Raw genomic sequence first — 6,000 nt, 5'->3', positions numbered from 1 at the left:
TCATGTCTTTGTCAGTGGGCAAACGTACAAAATCATCAGGGGATCAAATACTTTTTTCCCTCACTGTATGCCGATAGTGGACAACCTTGTTTCACTCCTCTTGACAGTTTAAAACTTTCTGAGAAATAGCCATTATTTACTATTTTACACCTAGGGTTACTATACATGATTTTGACCCATTTTATAAGAGATTCACCAAAATTGAAATGCTCCAGGCGTTTATATATAAACCCCAGTCGTACTTTATCAAATGCCTTTTCGAAGTCTGCTATGAATAGCAGGCCTGGTTTCTCCGATTTTCCATAATGTTCTATTGTTTCCAATACTTGCCTTATATTATCTCCAATGTATCTTCCATGTAAAAAACCTGTCTGATTAGAATGAATAATATCCGACAATACCTTTTTAATTCTATGCGCTATACATTTTGCTAGAATTTTTTAATCACAACACTGAAATGTAAGGGGCCTCCAATATTTTTAATGGACTGGAGCTTTATATTTTCCATTTGTATCCTGTTTCAGTAATAATGAGATCAGACCTTCTTCTTGAGTGTCAGATAATCTACCATTTACATAGGAGTGGTTAAAACATGCTAATAACGGTCCTCTTAGTATATCAAAAAAGGTTTGGTATACTTAGACTGGTATGCCATCCAACCCTAGAGTTTTCCCGGACTTAAAGTCTTTAATTGCATCCAGAAGTTTCTCCTCTGTAATTTCACCTTCACATGAGTCTTTCTGTTTGGCTGTTAATTTTACATTATCAATAGAAAAAAAAATCTCTAGAATTAGCTTCAGTTAGAGGAGATGGAGGCGACTGAAACGAAAACATATGCTTAAAGTACCTTGTTTCCTCCTTCAAAATATAATTTGGTGAATCATGGGTTACTCCATTATTATTTGGTCCGTAAATGTTAATGAGCCATATCTCTTTATTGTCCAATAACATATTTAAAATAATCCATCTACCTTGCGTATCTATTTGGACAATTTGCACATTCGGATCGAAATTACTATTAATTAATATCATCACCCTTTTTGAATTTCTTTGCCCATGGGAGAAGTATATTTCGCCCTGCCCATTCCTTTTTCCACGCAACTTCATCTAGAATTGTTGAATGAGTTTCCTGTAAACAATAGATATTATATTCCTTCTCTTTGAGCCATGTAAATATTGTTCTTATTTTGTTATTATCAGCTAAGCCATTACAATTATAACTGGCTATACTTATTTCACCATACACCATAATGAGATACACGTTTCAAGTCTATTTATCATTATATATGTTTGTAAATTTAACAATAAAAAATACCGTAATGATTGAGTGTCCATATAGCTGTACCATGATATTTGCATTGCTACTAAGTATCCCTTCAATTGTTCAACATCCCCACCCCCCCACAACAGCTGCCGGACAAACACACACGCACATACTCACATACTCCAACACACTCAACCCCCCTCCTCCACAATCCACCATAAAATCAGATACTCAATGGTTGTTATATCCCAGAGCCCAACTCAAGAAAGGATCTTATTTATGAGTACACATACAGTTACAGCTGATTGAGAAAGCATGCAAGATTGAGCAGAAATTGACAACAATGTGATATTTGATTAATCTACTTAATCTATGTCAAGTCCTAGGTAATGGAGATCAGATCCACCCTCTTCAACTGAGACACAAACACTCTGGTCCCCCGTTGTAACCATTTTTCCCAAGCATCTCCGTGCAGTCAGACCTTTGATTATTTTGTGCCACCTGGGCCACAATGATAAACCCCCTCTCTGATTGTCCGAGTGTGACCCCCTCCCATGGGTTACTGCAGCCAGTGTTGCCAGCACTGCCACTACCTGGGTGGGGGTACCCCACCGGAATCCCCACCGGCTAGGTAAAAGGTCGTCAAGGTTCTCATTAGCAGCTTTGAGAATTTCCTTGTATATAATGCTCTCCCATCAGGGGGCTCTGGCTTTGTAGGACCAACCCTGCCAGGCAGGCTCAGAATCTTGAGGGGGCGATGCTGCTCAAGTAGGTCTCTGACCGCATTTATTTCTCTGTTTAGGCTGCATACTCACAGCAGGTCCATAAAAGAGATGGGAACTTCTCTTTGGTGTATGGGTCACTCAGGTGGGTGTCCAGGATATAGGGTTGGGGATCTTTCCATCATGATAGGACAATAAAAAATTAGATTAGATGTATACTATATTTAAAAATGTATATCCCTCATCTACACAAAATTGAAAGCTCTCTCTCACTACCCCTGCTCATAGACACCCGTCGGCTCTAGGATATGCAACCTTTTCCCCTCTCACTCAATTAACACCGCACCTTTCCAAACACAAAAATGCACACCACATGGTTGACTGCGGAGGAAATGGGCTGAGCGTGCAAATGCAACCACATCCCACATCTGCCGCAAGGGGGAAAGGACACCAGGGAGAACACAGGACCAACCCCAACAACCGTCCGCCAAAACAACAATTGCCCGCCAAAAAAGCCATGTTCTAATTAGTTGTATTTGAAGACGTATTATTCTGCTTGTTATCTTTTCTTGTTATATCGTTTTATCCTTTTTAAAATACTATACTTACTAGAAATGTTATTTAATATTCCAATCCCTATCATTGCTAGTATTGGGTGTTCCATTATTCAACTCCTCTATTACAACTTTTAGAATAGCCATGGAGTAGTCTTTGTGTCTCTGAACATTTGGTTGTCAATATATAGTTTATCGACCACAAGTGCCACACGTTTCCCTTTTAATCTATTTTCCTTGAAGATTGGATACTGAACTTTGCGCCTTTCTGCAATCTCCCTCGGGAACTGATCATTCATGCCTATTTTCGTGCCAGCAAGTCTTTTTCCTAGGCTTTTAACCTTAGCTTTATCCTTAAAAAATTCAAATTTGGCAACGATTGGGCGATCGTATTTCTGTCCTCTTTGTCCGAAACGGTGTACACGTTCGAGTTGGATTTTATCGACAGCCTCGAGTGGTATTTGAAGCACTGTATGCAGGAAATCCTTCATAATATTATCGGTTATTTCTCCCTCCTTTTCCTGAATACCCGTAAGTACTAATTTTTCTCTCATCGATCTAGTTTGGATGTCTAGTAAGGCTTCTCTCAGAAGGTTGTTCTCCTTTTTCAGTTCCCTAACGTCCGTTTCCATCGTTACTGTCACTTAATATTTTTTGGTTTCTGTTTCCATTATCGCTGCTTTTTCGTCACTCATTTCAAGACTCGCTTTCAACACATTTATATGTCCTTACTGACCAATTCTAGTATGCCCAATTTGTCATTTATCGACTTCAACAGGTCACTTTCCACACTTACCAGACCCAGTGGTGCAAAGCATATATCATCTGTATCAGTCGACGAGTCGCGTTTTCTCTTGGGGATTGGTTCTCCTCGTTTATCTTCCTCCATGTTTGGGTGATGCATGTTGTTGGAATATTTGTCGATATATTTCTCTAGCCTTATGATTTGTTTTGTGTTATTATCCAGATTGAATTTTATTTACTGCGAATATATGAAATGCTAATATTTAGTCTAACTTACTGATTTTGAATATTATGTTTTTATCTTGAGGTGGTTTGTACCGCTTTCTATTCAATACGCCATCTTGTCTACGCGCGCGCTTTTACTGTACTGTGTACAGTGACCTCTGTGATTGCCAACAAGGGTTTTGCCACCAAGTAATAAGTCATGTTTTGCAGAGGGGTCAAATAAAAATTTCCCTCATTAAAATGCAAATCAATTTATAACATTTATGACATGCGTTTTTCTGGATTTTGTTGTTATTCTGTCTCTCACTGTTCAAATAAACCTACCATTAAAATTATAGACTGATCATGTCTTTGTCAGTGGGAAAACGTACAAAATCAGCAGGGGATCAAATACTTTCTTCCCTCACTGTATAGGTTATTACTTCCCCCTGATTACTGTATTAACCCCTCGTTTCATGTGTCTCTCCTCAGGCCGGTGGTAGCTGGTCCACTCCAGGAGGCTGAGGTACGGGAGGTCCCTTCACCTCCTCTGGACATCGAGGGGGTCCCAGTGTACTCTGTCCGTTCCATCCTGGATTCGAGGCGTTGAGTACCTCGTGGAGTGGGAGGGGTACGGTCTGGAGGAACGGTGCTGCGTCCTGGTGAGGGATATCCTCGATCCCTCCATGTTACGGGATTTCCAGCGTCGACATCCGGCTCGCCCTGCTCCGCGTCCTCCTGGCCATCCCCGAGGCTGGGGTCTGCGCGCTGCTGGAGCCGCGCGTCAAGAGGGGGGTACTGTCACGACTTCCGCCGAGGCTGCCTCCCCTCCTTGTTCGGGCAGGTTTCGGCGTTCGGCGTCACCGGCTTACTAGCTACTGCCGATCCATTTATCATCACTCAATTTGTCTTGTCTTCAATCACACACACCTGGTCCTTATTCCCTTGTCTGTGTGGGTGATTGTTTATTGTGGCGGTTAGTGAAGCTCGGTGGAGCTCGTGTATTGTGTATCGACGGGAGTATTTCCCATCTGCCCTGTTTTGTGCCCGGGAGTGTGTTTGACACATTTCTGCGTAAACCTGTATTTTGCGGATTAAAGCCTGTTATTCTGTGATTTACCCTCCTGCGCCTGACTCCTTCATCACCACTTCATCACAGGAAATTATATTATTTTATACTAATACAATTGCTCGGGGGGAATAACATATTATATTTTTTAAGATGGTCATACCAAAGATAATTTAGATATTTGATTTTGAATTATTTTATTTACCCATATTTAACAAACAACTGGCACTAAACTACTTCCTTTACACAGAGTGAACAAAACATTAGGAACACCTTCCTAAAATTGAGTTGCTCCCCCCCTTTTGCCCTCAGAACAGTCTCAATTTGTCAGGGCATGGACTCTACAAGGTGTAGAAAGCATTCCACAGGGATGCTGGCCCATGTTGACTCCAATGCTTCCCACAGTTGTGTCAAGTTGGCTAGATGTCCTTTGGGTGGTGGACCATTCTTGATACACGCGGAAAACTGTTGAGCGTGAAAATCCAAGCAGCGTTGCAGTTCTTGACACGCTCAAACTGGTGCACCTGGCACCCAATACCATACCTGATAGATTAATTATTAATGACTAATTATTACACCCTGAAACTGTGTATAATGTGTTAGAAATGTGTGAGTGTAGGACCAGTAAAGGCAATGGCATTGAGCCACTATTTAGCAATGTGAGTAAGAGTTAGGCCAGACAACAAAGACAACTGAGAAACTAAGATAAAGAGGCCTCCCAATTTAGGGAGGGGAGAAACTGTTATGAAAACATGGTGCAGAATATTGTGAGAACGGCAATAACTGAGTAATGCAGGGAGTAGGGTGTGTGTGTGTGTGTGTATGTGTGTATGCATGTGTGTATATGTGTGTGTGTGTGTGTGTGAACTGATGGTCAGTAGAGCAGTTTTAGAGTGGAAAACTACAGCCCGCCTACAGAGGGGAGGGATTTTTTTGTATGAGTATAAAAGATGGACTCTGAAATTGTGATGGCAGAATTCTCAATGAATAAATATCTCTGACTATGCAGACCGGGACTCTGGCCGTTACTTAAAACCTTTTGGGAGACGCACAGAGAAACTGAAATAGTTTGTTAAATAATTCACATAACAGCTTGGTCCTTCTGAGCCGGACTCCAATACCCTGTTTCTGTCATTCCAGGTAACTCTGAAAACCGTCGACGGGCGAATGATACATTTGTAAATAGAAAGTCCTGCCCTTTGACATTAAGGGTTAAAACAGGCCAGAGGACACCTGATTAATGACAGAGACGGTGACGGAATCCAAACCTACATTGAATCTCGGCTGCAAGGATAAGGTCAGTAGTCTTTATTCATTACTTGGTGAAATTGATTTGAGAACTTGCTAAAATATTGAAAAGTAGCAAATTGATCAATGCGTAGCCATTTTAAGTGAAATGTAGGGGACTGTCAGGAATTATCAAGATTACATTGTGAGGATAGA

The sequence above is a fragment of the Coregonus clupeaformis genome, chromosome 28, assembly GCF_020615455.1.
Source record: "Coregonus clupeaformis isolate EN_2021a chromosome 28, ASM2061545v1, whole genome shotgun sequence".
Classification (NCBI taxonomy): Eukaryota; Metazoa; Chordata; class Actinopteri; order Salmoniformes; family Salmonidae; genus Coregonus; species Coregonus clupeaformis.
The sequence above is the reverse complement of the archived record's forward strand: the minus strand, read 5'-3'. Positions refer to the sequence as shown.